This window comes from Canis lupus, chromosome 19 (assembly GCF_003254725.2).
Source record: "Canis lupus dingo isolate Sandy chromosome 19, ASM325472v2, whole genome shotgun sequence".
NCBI classification, from domain to species: Eukaryota; Metazoa; Chordata; class Mammalia; order Carnivora; family Canidae; genus Canis; species Canis lupus.
This window is the reverse complement of record NC_064261.1, coordinates 38,369,550-38,388,702: the sequence shown is the minus strand read 5'-3', so window position 1 is coordinate 38,388,702 and position 19,153 is coordinate 38,369,550. Positions and strand designations below refer to the sequence as shown.

The 19,153-nt window shown below is 39.8% G+C and overlaps 1 protein-coding gene across 1 annotated transcript in view; it reads left to right on the top strand.

Annotated features, from left to right (window-relative positions):
* The window catches only part of TMEM163 (transmembrane protein 163), a 224,308-nt gene that overhangs the window by 48,257 nt on the left and 156,898 nt on the right, over positions 1–19,153 (top strand).

Here is a 19,153-nt window from a genome sequence, read left to right as displayed (position 1 = left end):
CATTGGGTGTGAGTTTGATTTTGGGTATCATTTGGCCCTTTGAGCCAAGTCTGGCGAATAAAGATGTTCAAGCACTGGTCATACTCCTGCTGGGATAAACAAGAGTCCATCAGTGAGTGATAAATGGATTTTTCTATGTGGCTCTTATACTGGTTCTGAAAGGTGCAGCATCACAAAGGGGCTTTAGTAACATTCAGAGGGCTAGAAGCTTTGGTAGAAAAGAGGATGGCCTCTCAAGATGACATCTCAGCGGGGGAACGAACGCTCAGAGGTGCAAGTTCTGGTAACAGTTGACATTTATGGCAGTCATCCTTGCCATATGGGATAAAATCCCTACATGGGAGGCAAAAACTGTTTTAATCTCCTTTTCATAGATTAGGAACTGGAATAAATTGCCCAAGGTCGTAAAATGAGGAAGTGGTGGAATGGGATTTTAGAGTTCCTGTTCTTAGCCTTTAGTGAAACTCTCCCCTCTGGACAGTGAAACTCCCCAGTTGTGTTCCTCCACTTGTTTCCAAACAGTGATAGCCTGGCTTAGACCTCCCTTTGCCTCCCAACTGTGAGCAGGAACACAGAGGGCTCCTCCCTACAGATGGTCAGCCTGTCACGGGTGTTTTGAAGGTAGAGAAGGTGAGGATCAGGGAAGGGCTTTCATGGCAGAGGAAGAGACACATGTGGAAGCAGAAATAAGAGTTGATTTTGAAGAAGTAGTCTAGTAGGTTTGGAAAAGTCTGTGTGGGTGTGAGTGAACAGTGAGAAATTATGCTGGAGAGACCAGCAGAGGCCCCATGATGGAGCCGGATGGTCAGGGTAGAGGATCTGAGTTAATTTTTTTATTTTATTTATTTATTTTTTTACTATTTTTTGTTACTATCTCTGATAATTTATAGATGATCTGCTCAGATCGTGGAGGAAGCTACTTACTAATTTATATCCATTAAAGCACCTCATCAAAGAGGCTTCTGTTGATCAGAGTAGGGCACATGTGTTCAGCTACTTTAAGTAAAATAAGGTTTGGTGAGTCCTTTATATGAGTTAGACAGAACTTAAACAGGTCACCTCTTTGAATGCTGTTGGTGGTGTTTTGAGGCTGGCGATGCTCTCCCCAAGTTATAGATGCAGAAACTGGGGCATAGATAGGCTAGGAGATGGGCCAGGCCACAGGGCTAATGAATGGCAGAGTCATGTTTTGAACTCAGCTCTGTAACCACTCTGCTGTGCTCCTTCCCCCTGTATGAGTTAGAGAGAAGGGAAGGGGCTGGCGTGGTGTGTATTTACTTTGTAGTATGCTGTTTAGACGTGTCATTGGATCTTTCAGGGTACCGTGCCTGCTGACCCTAATCTTCAGAGTGGCCCTAGGTGTGGTCAGGGATAGATGAAGTGCAGGATTCTCAAAGTGCGAAACCCAGCCAGCAATATCAGTCACTGGCTGAATTCGTTTCCTGTGACTGTTATCAATATCAAAGCTTAGTGGATTAAATTGTATTCTCTAACAGTTCTGGAGGCCAGGGGTCGGAGCTAGTTCTTAGAGTGCTAAAACTAAGGTATCAGCAGGGCTGGTTCCATCTGGGAGCTCCAGTAGAGAGTCCAGTCTTGACTCTTTCAGCTTCCGGTGTCAGAATTCCTTGGCTTGTGGCCACTTTACTGCAGTCTGTGCCTTCTCCTCTTCTGTCATTGAAACTTGCCTTTCCTTAGGACCCTTGAGATTGCATTTATGACTGACCAGATGAAACAGAAAAATCTCCCCATCTCAGGGTCCTTAACCAGAATCACGTTCACTCAGTCTCTTTTGCCACGTAAGGTAACAAATAAGGTTTCCAGGGATAGGATCTAGATATCTTTGGGGAGGCTGTTATGCAGCTTGCCATACCTAGGAATTTGTTAGAAATAGAAATTCTTCGACTCCATCCCAGAGCTATCGAGTCAGAAACTCTAGGTGTGAGGCACCTAGAGTTTTAACAATCTGTGTTTTAGCGAGCGCCGCAGATGACACTATGGATGCTGTGGTTGGCATTGAGCCCACACAGCTCAGCCTGTAATTGGAAACTATCCACTGAGTCAGGGGCTCAGAAGGGGTAGTTAAAGCTGTGGGCATCTTCGGTTGTTCCTGATGAATTTCTCCACAGGGATATAAAGTAGTAACACGAAATAGTATGCACCAGCCACGATGAGAACCTGTCCTTGCTGCTCATGAGGAAAGCTAGTCTGAAAACAACAGACCTAGTTGTATGGAGGAAAAAGGGCACATGGGTCTAGATGAAAATGCCATAGTGCAGGTGGGAAAAGAGAAGAACCATGGAACAAAAATGGGAGAGGTGACATGGTTTGGTCTCTCAGGCAAGACCATACCTGCAGGGTCACTGAAGGTCAGCAGGTTTTCCAGGTTGGGAGTGTACTTGTTAGAATGGCTTTAAGGAGTTGCAGAGGCAGGATTTCCTCACTGGTAGCTTCCAGAGCATCTGAGAAAGGAGAAGATGTGGTGGCAAGGGCAGGAATCAGATATTGAGAATCCTGCCTAATGTCACAGCATCACAGCATCTTCCCTCTTCACCTGTGGGATGGAGGGGGTTCCTACAGTGCAGGGTGGAAGGGGGGGTATAGGAAGATGGGGGAGGCTGTGTGCGGAGCATCCAGTGTCTATGCCCAACAGAAGGGAAGATCAGCTTATTCCTCCTGGTGGTGCTTCAAATTGAGACTGTAGCGGGGACACCGGGCTGAAAGGGACCTGTGGTGCATGGATTTAGAGCACTTGACCATTGCTTCAAAGGTCTCTCTTTATTTCTGAACCATCAGGAAAAATACTTGACCACAGCTTTGAAGATGTCACTCTCCAGATTCATCCCAGAATACAGTGCAATACTGGTCTGAATCATCAAAGCCAGGGCCTCCTGTAGGGGTTTATTTTCTTTGAATTTTTAGGAAGTAGCAAGAAGTTAATGAGGAATTTTGAATTTGGAAGACCTTCTGGAACTTCTGCTGAATTCTGTTTTTTTTTTTTTTTTAATTTATTTATGATAGTCACAGAGAGAGAAAGAGAGAGAGGCAGAGACACAGGCAGAGGGAGAAGCAGGCTCCATGCACTGGGAGCCCGATGTGGGATTCGATCCCGGGTCTCCAGGACCGCGCCCTGGGCCAAAGGCAGGCGCCAAACCATTGCGCCACCCAGGGATCCCTTCTGCTGAATTCTGTCCTGCATGTTTGCCTCACTAATCAGACCAAGAACCTTGGGGTCCACCCAGCAGGCTTCGGAATGGTAGGACTAACATATTTCTAAGTAATGGAAACCCGCCTGAGCTGTGTTGAGCCCAAATCAGGGCTTAATCATAAACCTTATTCCTATAGGAAGAGGACTTGGAAGCTCGGAGCCCTTTCAGGCCCTAGGAAGCTGCTAGGGCTCCAGTCATCATCTCCCACTTCTCTCTGGGTTGGTTTAATTCTTCTTCCTCTGCCCGGGGGCTTCCTTCACTCTCCAGGCCACAGGGTGAAGTATGGCTGCCTACGAGGGTGTCAGTCACCCAGGGAGATGAGCTGGTCCTGCAGAGCCAGCTGGGGGTTTCCAGTCCCAAGAGTCTGATTGGCCTGCAGCGGGTGGCTGGATTGAGCCACGCTGTCAGCAGTGGCCGAGAGGATATGTCACCACCAGGCACCCCCTGGAGTGGGCTTGGTGCATGCTGGTTCCCAGAGGGAGGTTTTCTCAGCTGGGCAGACAGTTCCCAGGCAGCCAGGCCTGGCACAGCGGACATGTAATTTGGTTATTATGTATAATGTGTTACTACAGGTCTTGGAAAGTTCCTTGCTCTCCCTCACTCCTTAGATAGCCCAAGATCTGTGAAGTCTTGGTGTATTTCCGGTCAGCAAGGCCAAGAGATTAAAACAAATAAATGGTGCCCTTTCTCCCTTCTTTTCTTCTTTCCTAGGAGATAAATATAAAGGGGAGAATAATGACTCACCTCTACAATCCCAGAATGAATCACTGTTAACATTTTCATCATATTTGTAGCTGGTCTTTTTTTTTTTTTCCCTGTGTGCATGCAGAAATGGAAATTACATGAAAAATTATCTCATGGACAGAATACTACAGATAAAGCTAAAGTTGTTTTTGATTAACATCCCCATTCTGGCCTTGGCTCTTGCATATGTAAAGATACCCACTTTTAGGAGTTTGGCATTCATCTTTCTTGTCCTGTATTATATACCTTTTCTTTATATCTCTGTGTAGGAAGAGATCACATTCTAGCCAGTTCAGATACCCATTTTAGAGAAAGAGGAACTATATAATATGATGCACTTGGCTGAAGGGTGAAAACTGAATGGAAAGTAATAAACCCACGAATACTTTTTTGAAATACTTGGACATTGTATTACCAACTCTGAGATCCAGTAAAAAAAAAAAAACAACCCTTTTTAAAAATCATATAATTCTCCAAAAAATATGTAGGACTAGAGCCTTGGAAATCCTAACGGGCAAAATGTTTCTTCAAGAGTGTACAAGGGATGCTTGGGGGGCTCAGCAGTTGAGCATCTGCCTCCTGCTCAGGGTGTGATCCCAGAGTTCTCGGGTCGAGTCCCACCTCGGGCTCCCTGCATGGAGCCTGTTTCTCCCTCTGCCTATGTCTCTGCCTCTCTCTCTCTCACTGTGTCTCTCATGAATAAATAAATAAAATCTTAAAAAAAGAAAAAGTTGGATCCCAGAGTTCTTGGGTCGAGTCCCACCTCGGGCTCCCTGCATGGAGCCTGCTTCTCCCTCTGCCTATGTCTCTGCCTCTCTCTCTCTCTCTCTCTCTCACTGTGTCTCTCATGAATAAATAAATAAAATCTTAAAAAAAGAAAAAGTTGGGCAGCCTGGGTGGCTCAGCGGTTTAGTGCCGCATTCGACCCAGGACGTGATCCCGGAGTTCTGGGATCAAGTCTCACATCGGGCTCCCGGCATGGGGCCTGCTTCTCCCTCTGCCTGTCTCTGCCTCTCTCTCTCTCTCTCTCTCTCTCTCTCTGTCTCTCATGAATAAATAAATAAAATATTTTTTTTAAAAAAAAGAAAAAATGTATGAGCATGTGAGCTCTGCACACATTTGCTTAATGTCTAAATGAAAAAAATTAAACTTAACCTGTAAAATTTAAATGGGGTATGTATTACAGATGGCTCCCCTGAAATCCTTATGAGCCTCTTGAAACTTAACAAATGTCGCTGTGTTCCACCAGAAAAATTGAGGAGCCATAGAATTGAACCCTCTTTGGGTTTGGTTGTGTGAGCTTCATCTAGACCTGCTCTGAAGGAACACTTGGGAACGATGCAGTTCCCCCGAGTGAAGCCATTGTCACAGAACAGGGAACCTGGTTGCAGATTTCATTCATCAGCCTCATGAAGTAAATTCTGGAAACAAACACATGGCGAAAACGATGCATTTGTTTATGAAGGTCTTTTTATTTCTGAACCACCAGGAAAAAACTACTCTTTCTCCTTTTTAAGTGGGTGGGCAATTGTGGAGCTCTTCAGCAACACCACTGGGCATGCCTGTGCCCGCCTGGATCAGCTGTTACAAGTCCAGAGCTAGAGAGGGTCTGACTTGGGTTCTTCTAATCGACTGGTTTCTCTTGATTCCCTCTTCATTTTTTTTTTTTTTTTAAAGATTTACATGAACTGAACTGGCTCCATGGTAGACCTCGGGTGGCTGACTTTCTAATGCAGGCTGCATGGGGCCAGGGGGACTTGGTTGGGAGATCAGGTGAATCGGTACCATTACAGAGAGACATCATGCAGCATGAACTGCTGGTTTGGGCATCAGGGAAGTAATTTTTTTTTTTTTTAAAGCAATTACTTTCAGAATGATCTTGAGATTTTGATTTACTCCTTTTTCCTACGGCTGCATCCACTCCATCTGCAGATTCTCTTAGCAGCCATCCACAATGTGTCCCTGATCCACTCACTCCTTGCCATCTCTGCTGCTCTTCAGGCCGCTGTTCTCTCTTGATGGCACCATACCTAGGACCTCCCACAAACCCTGCTTCCAGTGCCTTCCAGGTTGGCTTACCCCTTCCCCTGCCATAACAGCTAGACCACTTCTTTGAATTATAGATGAAATCATCCCACTCTTCCTTTATAGTCTTTCAGTGGTTCACCATTGCACTTAAAGTCTAAACCCTTCACCATGGTGAGTGGTCTGACCCCTGCCTTCCCTTTGGGCCTACAGGAGCACTTTCCCTTGCTCATTCCTCGCCAACTACAGCTAATTTCTGTGGGCCTCCAGTATGTTCACATCCATCATTCAGGTCTTGACTCAAATAGCCCCTATGCAGAGAGGCCTTCCTTGACCCACATCTAGAGAAGCACATCCCTGCCGATATTGCTTGGTCAAATCACCCTGTTCTGTTTCTTCATAAACTGAACATTATGTGAAAGGTTTTTGTTTTTTTTTTTCCCGTTGACTTTGTTTCCCTTCCCTTGAATGTAAGCTCCCTGAACTGTGGTGGGGACTTGTTTTTCTCTTGCACCAGGCCATCTTTAACACTTAGAACGAATAAAAGGCACATGGCAAATATTTGTGGAATAAATAAGCTAACAAACCAGCAGGTGATGGTGTTCCTGTTGAGGAGCGAGCGAGTTTGCTGCCTGTGCCCAGTTATTGATGGAGTGTCTTGGATGGTGGCACCCCAAGAGCTGCTTTTGAGTCAACCCCATGCCATAGTTGTAGAGTCATCATAGGGTCTGTGCTCAGTATGGGGGCTGGTTGCGGGGGCGGGGAGGGGGCTCAGTTGGCTTCTTGAGTTTCAGGCTTCAAAGCCTGTTGTCCTCATTTTTTTTGAAGTATTTTGAATTTCTTTGCAAACCAGAGCTTCATAAAAACAAATGATTTTTATGTTGCCTTCTGCTTTGGACTGTGCATTTCACTTTTCATCCGTTAGCATGACAGTTATTTTGCTTGTACTAATATTCAAGACCAGACCAGGATATTTGTCCTGAAAACTCATTAAAAATACTTATTTTTTTAGTTTTATGCATTGACTACCTTTTGGCATAGTGCTGGTGGGGGATCTTACCATTTAAATAAAACTACACAGGGGCCTTTTGTTCTCTGAAGCAAATGGAATTGTGAATTGAACACTAAGTTTTTGTGGCCTTAGAGCCATTAAGTTGTGATGGTGAACATTGCTGAGTTTCTTCTTAGCTGCTTTTTTTCTGCAAGTTCTGCTGATCTTTTGGGGGCGTCACTTTGTGCCCTCAAGGCTTCTACCCACATATCATGGCAGCTTTCTGACATCTCTGGGAATCTGCAAGTGGATAGTTATGATCAGCCTGCCAATGAATAAAAGTAATGATAAAATATTTGATTCTCATTCCTACCTGTTATAGTGACTTTAAGAACAGACTTTTACTAAGAAATAAACTTGAAGTTTGCTTATATGATCCTCTGTGACTTCACTGCTTCAGCATTATTTTATTTTTTTGTGATTTCAGTTTGATATTTGAATATACAATTGTTCTTTTTAACTTGAAAGTACTTTATGTTAATATATATGATAGAACAGGGAATAAAGTTAAACATTAAAGCTTCTACACTTTAAGTGTTAATGATATGAAATATATAATCCTAGACCATTTATGCACATACACAGAATAAATTCTATACCGTATAGTGTAATTTTTAAATTAAAAAATATGATCATATTGTGCATGTTGCCCCACACCTTCTTTTTTTCTTTCAAGAATATACTAAATGCTGGAACATGAGTGCAGTACAGATCTACTGTATTCTCTATCATGGTGCATGTTCTATAGAAATATCTTATTTTACCCATTTCAATACTGGTTGACATTTGCATGGTTTCAAATTTTGGGTTAGTAAAATATGCATCTATATTTTAATGTAATTTCAGTGTACTTACAAGTTTTTCATCTTTATAAACATTTGTCCATGTTTCTGTTCCAGTTATTTTTTTTCAAAAATTTACTTAATTAGTTTGTGAGTCAGGGGAGAGGCTGAGAGAGAAGGAGACAGAGTCTCTCAAGCAGACTCCCTGCTGAGCACAGAGCCTAAGGTGGGGCTTCATCCCAGGACTCTGAGATCCATGACCTGAGCTGAAATCAAGAGTCTGATGCCTAATTGACTGAGCCACCCAGGCATCCCTCTAAGTTATTATTTAAGAGTAACATTTTCAATGCATAAAGCATCTAAACATTATACAACTGTTGTGCTCCTAATCCCACCTTTTTATTACTATAGAGAATGCCTCAACACATATTATTGTGCTATTGTTTGCCAAAGGGATTGTAAACATTTCCAGTGCAACCAGTCCTTTGAGGATGCATTGGTCACTGATTTTGTTTATGAGCCCTGGGGCATGAAAAGGGTGAAGAGGAGGAGAGAGTGTTTGTATTCTTCTAAGCAAGAGGATCCCTCAAATTTTGTTTGGTTATTAATTGGGACTGAACACTTCAAGTGTTTATTTACTTTTCTTTTAATTTTGTATTTATTTTGTTCATTCATTTCTTGAAGTTTTCTTTTTTACGAGATTGAAAATTTTATGTATTATAGCTATTATGCTTTGGTACATTTCATGTAAATGTTTTCTTCAAACTTTTTGCCTTGTTATGTTGTTGTACAAACTTTGATAGATTAAAATATTTGATGGATTCAAAAAAGTTTTCTCTTGATAGGCTATAGGTCAGAGAGTTATGTCTCAAGAGCTCTGACATTCAGCCCTGACATGTCAGTTCTGACATTCATTTTTTTCTATTTCGTTTTGTCCCTCTATAAATAAATGGGTACATACCAATTCTTTAGTGGTTAAAATGATTCTTCAGCATCATGGAAGTTTTTGCCATGACTCATCAGCTCGAGTAATTCCCTGAGGAAGTGTTTACTAATGGTTGAGGTGAATCAGGTATGTTTTATATTACCAAGGGCTAAAAGGATATAAGAAATACCACAATTTAATACTATTGGCAGGAAGCAAATTCTTAGCACCATGAATCATGCTGCCCATTTCAGAAAGCCTATTATAATTAGAAGTGACAATGCTGGGATGCGTGGGTGGCTCAGTGGTTGAGAGTCTGCCTTTGGCTCAGGGTGTGATCCCGGGGTCCTGGGATCGAGTCCTGCAACAGGCTCCCCTCAGGGAGCCTGCTTCTTCCTCTGCCTGTGTTTCTGCCCCTCTCTCTGTGTCTCTCAGGAATTAAAAAAAAAAAAAAAAAAAGAAGTAATGCTAACACAGATTGACTAGTTTAAAGTGTGTGGAGTTGTCGTCTTTTGCTTTTACATCTTTGAGCAAGTGATTCAAATAGAAATGTAAATATAATAATTTCTTGTTGTTACCAGCTTGATGGTATCCTTCTTCGTATCCTTAGTAGGTGTTCGTCTCCTCCTCAGCAGAGTTTTCTGAACACGCAGATCTGGAGGGGGGGTGAAGTGTTTTTGGTCTGTTGGTTATTAACATCTGTGGGGCACAGAGAACATAATTCCCCTTATCAGTTATGCCAAGAGACTCAGTCTACAACCTCCACAATTTACATTGAAATTGATTGCTTAATGTACATTTGGGCGTGATGAGGGTCTAATTGTAATACCTACTGTACACGAGTGCTCCAGAGTTGCTGAAGAGAACTCTCCATAGGTTATTTTAGAGGTTGATAGGACGTTCAGAGACCATTAGATTCTAGTTCCTTTTAAGAGGTGTGGGCTGCTGGGGAACCTAGGAGTTTTCTTTTTTTAAATTTTATAAAAAGGCTGAGGGTATTCTTCCTATGACTTTCTTTGGGGCATAAATGCTTCCTCAGTTTTTAATGCTTAATAAATGTGGTTCCTAGACATTTTGATTAATGAGTTAATGAACAGAATGAACTCAATTTGAATTGGAAGGGAATGTAGAGGATATTGGAGGCCTTCCTCTATGAATGAGGGAATTGAGCCATGGAGAGGTTGGATGACTTGGCCAAGAACGGACAACAGATTAATGGCAGACTAGTCCATTGTTTTTTTGTTCCTTCTTAAGATGGAACCTTGCCCTATTGTGCTTTCTGTCAGTGTCGACAGAACATTCTCAGAAACTGGAATAAAGGACCCAAGCTGGGAATGGACTTCAGCTGATTTGCCTCTAGCAATTACACAACTCCAGTTAGATGGAAATTGTGATGAATTGTTTATAAATATGAATTATCCTAAGGTCTCCTTAGGATAGAAAGTATAAACAGTTGGTTATGCTCCTAATCCCACAGTTTCTTGTGTGGCTTCATCATGAATGAGCCCCTGGCTTTTCTTTTATTTTATTCTTTTTTTTCTTTTTCTTTTAAATATTTTATTTATTTATTCATGAGAGACACAGAGAAAGAGAGGCAGAGACACAGGCGGAGGGAGAAGCAGGCTCCATGCAGGGAGCCTGATGTGGGACTCGATCCCGGGTCTCCAGGATCACGCCCTGGGCCGAAGGCAGCGCTAAATCTCTGAGACACCCAGGCTGCCCCCTGGCTTTTCTTTTAATTGAAAGAAGTAGAATAAAGGTTGAAGCTGAAAACAAACAAATCATCACCAAAAAAAGCTGTAACAAATGTTTACATGTTGAAAGTATGTTTTGTATATTAATTCTTAGCTACAAGAAGCAATTAAATACCTTATACAAAGGGATCATATTAGATGCAGAGCTTATCTTTTTAAAACTTAATTAACATAGAGTAAAATTTCCTTCGTTTTTTGGTATATATCCTTCTATAACTTTATTTTTTATTTTTTAATTTAATTTTTAAAGTCAATTAATTTTTAAAGCCCCAGTGAGGGACTTGAACTCACAACCCTGAGATCAAGACTTGAACTGATATTTAACTGACTGAGCTACCCACATGCCCCAGTTCTGTGACTTTTAATGCACGTTTGGGTTTGTATGACCACCACTTATAACTAGGATACAGAACAGTTTTAGTACCTCTCCAAAAGTCCCTTTGTACCTACCCTCACCCCTCACCTATACCCTGGCAACCATCAATTTGTTTGGTGTCTCTATAGTTTTCTCTTTTCGATGATGCCCTACAATAGAATTGCATACTGAATAACCTTTTGAGGCTGGCTTCTTTCACTCAGCTTAATGCCTTTATGATTCATCCAAATCATTGTCTGTATCAATAGCTTATTTCTCTTCATTGTTGAATAGTATAGTATTGTTCAGCTGTACCACGGTTTGTTTATGCATTTACCTGTTGAAGGACAGACATTTGGGTTGGTTCCAGTTTTTTGCAATTATGACTAGAGCTGCTATAAACATTTGTTACATGAGTTTTGGTGTCAACCTCCGTGTTCTTTTCTTCAGGGCAGATGTTGGCAAACTTTTTCTGTAAAAGGCCAGATAGTAAATATTTTCAGCTTTGCATGCCAACAGTTGGCTCTTGTGGCAGAAAGCAGCCATAAACAATACTTGAACAAATGAGCTTGGCTGAATTTGGGCTGCTGCTGGATTTGGCCTGAGGGCTGTAGTTTGCTGAACCCTGCTCAAAGGTAAATGCTTAGGAGCAAGATTGCTGGGCCATATGACAAGTATGTGTTTAACTATGTAAGGAACTGTCAAACTATTGTCCAGATTGGTTGTCATTTTATCTTTCTGCCAGCATTGTAGGAGTTGCAGTTGCTTCACATCCTCTTACACACATGGTATAAGCAGTATTTTTTATTTATGCAATTCTAATAGATATGTAGTGGTATCTCATCAGTGTTTTAATTTGCATTTCCCTAATGGGTAATGGTGATGAATACCTTTTGATGTGCTTAATTGCTGTCTCTATATCCTCTTTATTGAAGTGGCTTTTCAAGTGTTTTACACATTAAAAAAAAATTGGAATGTTTTCTTATAGTTGAGTTTTGACAATTTTGAAATATATTCTGGATACAAGTTTTTGTTGGATATGTGATTTGAAAATATCTCTTAGTCTGTAGCTTGTTTTTCATTCTCTTTATGTAGAAAAAAGTTTCTGATTTTGATAGTCAGAAAAAGGACAATGGAAATAATTAAAGTGATAATTACTATAGCTTTATAGAAAGTTTTCAAAATGTGTAGTATAATTCCTTTAACCTTGTATTTCTTTTTTTAAATTTTTAATTTTTTTTATTTTTTTTTAACCATGTATTTCTGTCTCTAAACTATTTCAGCTAGTTGCTTTCCTTTTCTGTATGAATTTTAGAGTCGGCTTGTCTATTAAAAAAAAAAAAAAAACCACCACCCAAAATCCTGCTGGAATTTGATTGGAATTTTGTTAAAAGATACAGATCAACTTGGGAAGAATTGCATCTTTGCTATGTTTAGTCTTTCAGTCCATGACTACAGTACGTTCGTTCCTTCACTATTTAATTCTTCTTGGATTTCTTTCATCAGTGTTTTACAGTTTTCAGTTACTACACATATTTTATTAGATTTACCTGTGTTTAATTTTTGGGAACTATTGTAAATATATTTTTATATGATTTTATTATTCATGAGAGATACAGAGAGAGAGGCAGAGACATAGTCAGAGGGAGAAGCAGGCTCCTTACAGGGAGCCCCACATGGCACTCCATCCCTGGACCCTGGGATCATGCCCTGAGCCAGAGACAGATGCTCAATGACTGAGCCACCCAGGTGTCCTGGTTCCTTGAGATTTTCTATGTAGACAATATTTCTTTTTTTTTTTTTATTTATTTATGATAGTCACAGAGAGAGAGAGAGGCGCAGAGACACAGGCAGAGGGAGAAGCAGGCTCCATGCACCGGGAGCCTGACGTGGGACTCGATCCCGGGTCTCCAGGATCACGCCCCGGGCCAAAGACAGGCGCCAAACCGCTGCGCCACCCAGGGATCCCTGTAGACAATATTTCATCTGGATAGAGAGACCATGTTCTTTTTTCCTTTGCAATCTGTTTTCCCTTCATTTCTTTTTCTTGCCTTATGACATGGGCTAAGACTTCCAGTATATTGTTGCATAGGAGTGGTGAGAGTAAAAATCCTCTTCTGTTTAATTTGCTGAGAGTTTTTGACATGAATGGATATTGAATTTTCACAGTTGTCAGTTAATATGATCGTGTTTTTTTTCTTCTTTGTGCCGTTAATATGTTGGATAACATTGATTTTTGACTATTGAACCTCTCTTGCCTTCATAGAATAAGCCACACTTATCTGTGGTATATGTGTGTGTGTGTGTGTGTGTGTATATATATATATATATATATATATAGCTGGGTCCTTTTTACTAGTTTTTTTTTTTTTTTTTTTTTTTTTTTTTAAATTTTTATTTATTTATGATAGTCACACAGAGAGAAAGAGAGAGAGGCAGAGACACAGGCAGAGGGAGAAGCAGGCTCCACGCACCAGGAGCCCGATGTGGGATTCGATCCCGGGTCTCCAGGATCGCGCCCTGGGCCAAAGGCAGGCGCCAAACCGCTGCGCCACCCAGGGATCCCACTTTTTACTAGTTTTTATTGAAGGTTTTTGCATCTGGGTTCTCTGAGGGATATTGGTCTATAGTTTTCTCTTTTTATACTTTCTATTTTACTGTAATACAATATTGATTGAGGTTTAGTAGTTTTTTGTTTTTTGTTTACTCGGAACTGATGAATTTCATTCAGATCGAAAGATTCATATATATAGGGTTTTTGTTGTTGTTGTTATTGTATTACCTTATTGTCTATGAGGTCTGTACCACCATCTCTTCTTTCATTCCTGATCATGGTAATTTGTGTCTTTTCACTCTCTCTGTTTTTGTCAACCTTGCTAGAGATTTGTAGATTTTATTGATTCTTTTCCCCCAAAGAATTGGCTTTGGTTTCATTGATTTTTCCTTCATTTTCATTGATTTTTTTATTATTATTTCCTTCCTTATGCTTGCCTTGCTTATTTTGTTATTTTCTTTCTAGTTTTATAAGGTGAGCACTAAGATTGTTGATTTGAGATCTTTCTTATATAAGCATTTAATTACCTGCATGTTCCTTGAAGCACTACTTTGTCTGCATTCCATAAATTTTGTTATGTTGTATTTTCATTTTTTTCAATTGAAAATACTTGACAATTTCTTTTGGGGCATCCTCTTTAAGTCAAGGGTTAGAATTGTGTTGTTTAAATTCTAAATGTTTAAAGATTTTCTTGTCATCTTTCCATTATTGATATCTAATTTAATCCCATTATGGTCAGAATGTACCTTGTATGATTTTAACTATTTTATATTAAGATTTGTTAAATGATTCAGGATAATGATCTATTTTGGTGAATGTTCTGTATGCATGTGAAACAAATGTATATTCTAACTTTTGTGGGTTGGAGTACTCTATAAATCAGTCAATTAGTTCCTGTTGGATATTGGAAGTTCCTTTCTGTTGGAAGAAGGAAGTCACTTCTACTTCCTTGCTGATTTTCTTATTAATTTTACCTATTACTGAGAGGCTAGCATTGACGTATCCTACTGTAATTGTGGATTTGTCTATTTCTCCTTTCAGTTTTTCCTTAATGTGTTTTGAATCTCTATTGTTAAGTGCATATGCATTTAGGATGTTATGTTTTCTTGATAAATTAACTCATTAACCATTACGTGATGTCCCTCTTGGTGATATTCCTTGCTCTGAAATCTACTGTGTTTGATATTAATGTATCTATATCCAGCTTTCTTTTGATTCAGATTTATGTGCCACATATTTTTGGCCTTGTACTTTTAATGTTTTGATATAATATTTGAAATGTGTTTTCTGTAGACAGTATATGTACTGTCTCAGGTTTTTTTTTTTAATGTAATTCTAATGATCTCTGTTTTTTAATTGGTGTGTTTAGACCATTCACATTTAATGTAATTATTGATAAACTTTTCTTTAAGCATACTGATTTGCCATTTGTTTTCTGATTTGCTCTGCGTCTGTTGCTATCCTTTTTTGACCCTTTTAGAGTTATTTGAGCATTTTCTGGTAGTCCATTTTAACTTAACTGTTGTGTTCTTGATTATATGTATGTGTGCATATGTGTGTGTGTGTATTTATTTAGTAGTTTGTCAGATATATGTGTTACATATATTTTCTTAGTTTGCTGTGTACCTTTTTATTTTCTTAAGCATATCTTTGAGCAGATGTTTTAAAGTTTAATTTCTAAGTTTTTAAAGGTAGAATTTCTTTCTGTATTTGGTTTAAGAAATCTTTGACTATCCTCACTTGGCGAATATATTTTCTCATGGTTTCATCTAGAAGGGTTTTTTTTTTTTTTTTTTATTTGACAGAGAGAGAGAGAGAGAAAGTGAGCGAGTGCACAAGCAAGGGGAGCAGCAGACAGAGGGAGAGGGAGAAGCAGGCAACCTCACAGAGCAGGGAGCTTGATGTGGGGCTTGACCCCAGGACCCTGGGATCATGAACTGAGCCAAAAGCAGATGCTTAACCGACTGAGCCACCTGGGTGCCCCTCATCTCTAGAAGTTTTATAGTAGAATTTATGGTTATGCCTTCAATCTATTTCAAGTTAAGAGTGGAATTACATTTTTTATTTCTTTTAGATATTCAGTTATTCTAGCAACATTTGTTAAAACAGTTTTTATTTTACCCTTGAAATAACTTTGTACCTTTGTTGGGGATCAGTTGACTGCATTTCTGTGAGCCTATTTCTGTTTTTGATGTTCTGTCCTATTGTATGACTATCCTATGTCAATTTTGGTTACTACTGAACATTTATACTCATGTGCAATTTCCTTTTATTTTTCTAGTTATGTTTTCGGATTGAGTCCTTCATAAATTTTCTAAAGAATGCTATGAATCTTTCTTTTCTCCTGTTGATAATATATTTGAAGATTTGCTTGCCTTTTGTCATATTGCTCAGCTTGGCATGGACAGCTCTACCTATTCTTTGTTTTAATAAAGCGAAGCTGATTTCTGCATGATACCTTCCCATCTTAAATGTGGCTTGCTTGCCTGCTTCTCCGAGCTGCTGTTTGAGGACATTGAGTATTGTCTTTACTTAAATTTCTGGGATCTGAAAGCACATGGTAGGTGAAAGGAGGCTGGAGATAGAGCTTGGCTGAACCTGGACACAGGCTTTTTAAAGTGATCTGAGCTGCACTTTCTCTTCTGAGACTTGGTTAAATGTCTTAAATCAGGATTTACACCCTCAGAGTTAGGGATGTTTCTGTTCCCATGGAAAGGGGCTACACTCAGACTTGAAAGCTTTTCCCAGTTCACACAAAGCTGTCCAAATAACAAGCTCTGAGGTCCTGGAGCTCTGAGCTCTGAGGTCTTGGAGATATTATGGCGATGGTTAAAACTCATACCTGCCAATGCCAGTTTGTTTGGCTCTTCTAGGCTGTTAACCATTTCCTCATCTCACCTCTCTCTAAATTGCTCTCTAAATTGGTGGTTGTTGATGAGAATTTTCAGTATGTTTCCACACTGAAAATAAATAGCATGTAATATTTCTTTTTTGAAAATTTACCAATTTCCCCTCCCTCCCTCACTCGCTCTGCCTTTTTGGTTCTACTTTTCCTCATTTTGTTAGGTATTATAGAAGGGAGGGACATCCTGGTCCTTCAATTCTGCCATCTTTACACATATGTCTCAGAGAATGCTCATCCTTTTTTTTTATGTTTGAGCTGTTTGTAATTTTTGATTTTGCATTTCATTTCTCATTTTGTTGACTTGGATTTTAACCTTTGCCTTGGTACTGATTGCAGAACTGGTACTTTAAAAATTAGAGCTATATTTTTAAAAGTAAGTAGAGATAGTACTAAAGAACTATTCTTGGATAAACTATAATCTGGAGGAATTGATTTTCTTTTCTTTTTTTTTTAAGATTTTATTTATTTATTCATAGAGACACAGAGAGAGAGAGTGGCAGAGGCACAGGCAGAGGGAGAAGCAGGCTCCATGCAGGGAGCCCGAAGCGGGACTGGATCCAGGGTCCCCAAGATCACACCCCGGGCTGCAGACAGCGCTAAACCGCTGTGCCACTGGGGCTGCCTGGAATTGATTTTCTTTTCTTTTTTTTTTTTTTTTTTTTTCGGAATTGATTTTCTTAAGGAAAATTGAATTGCTTGCACTCTTTGTGTTTGGAAAAAAAGTAACATGATGAGTTAATATCTGAAAGAAGGAACTTGCTAAATTTAATGATGTTACTGACCTGACAGTGAAGGAATGAACTAGAGACATTAACATTTGCCTTCCCTGGGAGACATGAGGCATATTAAATATTTTATTTTATTTTATTTTATTTCCAGCAGTAGTTTGGAAGTTATTTAATACCTTGAGCTTGGGAAGAGTTACATGCCATCTTTTGCATTGCTGCTTGTTTTTGTGGCATTTTCTAGATCTTTATTTCTGATTTAGCAGACGGTTTGCTATAACTGGACAAAAGAGTCCTCCATGAACAAGATTATACACAAATACAGCACATTTAGATGGCAGCTTGTGTCAGTGACATTTTGCTGTGAGCCTCTCAGAAGCTTTTCTTACTGCAGAAACACCACTGGGGATTAGTGGCTCACAGCATCTCCATTGGTAGCAAAAGACTAACAGAAATGGGAAATTGAAATTGAAACAAGAAACCACAAAAAAAAAAAAAAAAGAAACCATGGCAGTGTCTAAACAGTGTTACAGAAGGCTGATTTTCAAATGATCAGAATTTCTTATTGGTCATGCTAATGACGCACTCAGGGCCAGTAGTTCTGAGATTTTGCTATGTCTTTTACCTTCTTTGTCTTTTTGTCAGTTTTCTGCTCTTTTCACTTAAGCCTTCTTTTCAGCTTATAAATTCTGAACTATCCTAAGAAAAATCCACTTCCATTTTACTATTCTTCAGCTCCTGTGTCCATTCTGCTTAGTGCTAGCTTGATTGAATGTAACTCCAGTCTTGCTTCTTTTCCTTCTTTTTTTTTAAAGATTTATTTATTTATTGTTTCTTTTCCTTCCTTTGGTGTCTTTTCTAGTTGTATTGAAAAACTGTGGGCCTGGCTGCCAGATCATCCTGTTCCTCCTCTGCTATGGACTTTACTCTTCTGGGCTACCTTCAACCTAAACTCACCCCTCTCTTGGCTTTCATGCCACACCATTGTGCCCTGCCCCATCCCTTTCTGTCTGATTGCCTCATCCTGGCTCTGTAAATGTTGGTGGCATTTGGCACTCTGCACCCTTCTCTCCCTGGGTGGTCCTGATTTCCCCATCTCTGTGGATGATGCCTGAATCCCTCTTTTCATCCCTGTCTTCTCTCCTGAGCTCAGTGAGACATTTCCAGCCACAGTGAAAATAGCCTACCTGGTTGTCCCATAGATATCTGAGCATCACCACGTGCAACATGTAACTCTTCTCCATTCAAGACAGAGCACCCCAGGTTGAGAGTTTTGTCTGGTTCCCATGTCCTGGTATCTCAGGCTTAGGGGGCACTATATGAACCTTTGCTTTTCTCCTCCCTCCTTTCTTCACTGTCCTACCTATTCTTTCCCTTGTTCCTATCTCCATGTCATTACTCATTAACTCAGTTAATTTTTCCCTTGTGATTTCACTTGTGTTGGTCCTGAAATCCCATTCCTCTCTTCTTCCCACTTCCTCTCTTCTCTCACTTGTACATTGCTAGAGCCTGAAAGTATCTCTCTCCATCATCTTCCTTCCTTTAATTCCTTAGAGTCTTCAGTCCAGATTTCCCACCTCAAAATACTGATGTCTCTTACCCTTTCCCCATTTTGTCTTCCTGCCTCTCCTACTTACTCAGGAACCTTAATGGTACATTCTCTTCAGTGATGCATATCCAGCATTTCTACTTCTACTTCTCAGAGTGACAAAACCTCGCAACAAGAAGTCAAAATCATTGGACTGACAATTATTACTATACTTGGAAAGATCAGACCAAATATAAAATACTGCAAGATTTATCTTGCAAATTTACATAGATGTCTATGCACAAAGACACAATGAGTCTGTCATCATGTTGTTTGTAATAGCAAATGGGGGTAATAACCTCTGTGTCCATCAATAGAGCACTGCTTGAATAACTTGCAGTAGGTCCATATAAGGAATAGAATGTCTTGTGTCTAATATTAATAATGAGATATGTATATATTTATGAATATGGAACAAACTCAAAGGTATACTGGTAAGTTGAAAAATGAGTAAGGAGCACAATAGAGTATATATTAATATATTTCTATTTGTATTTTAAAAAAGGATTGGTTTATATGTGCTTTTGAATATTCGTAAA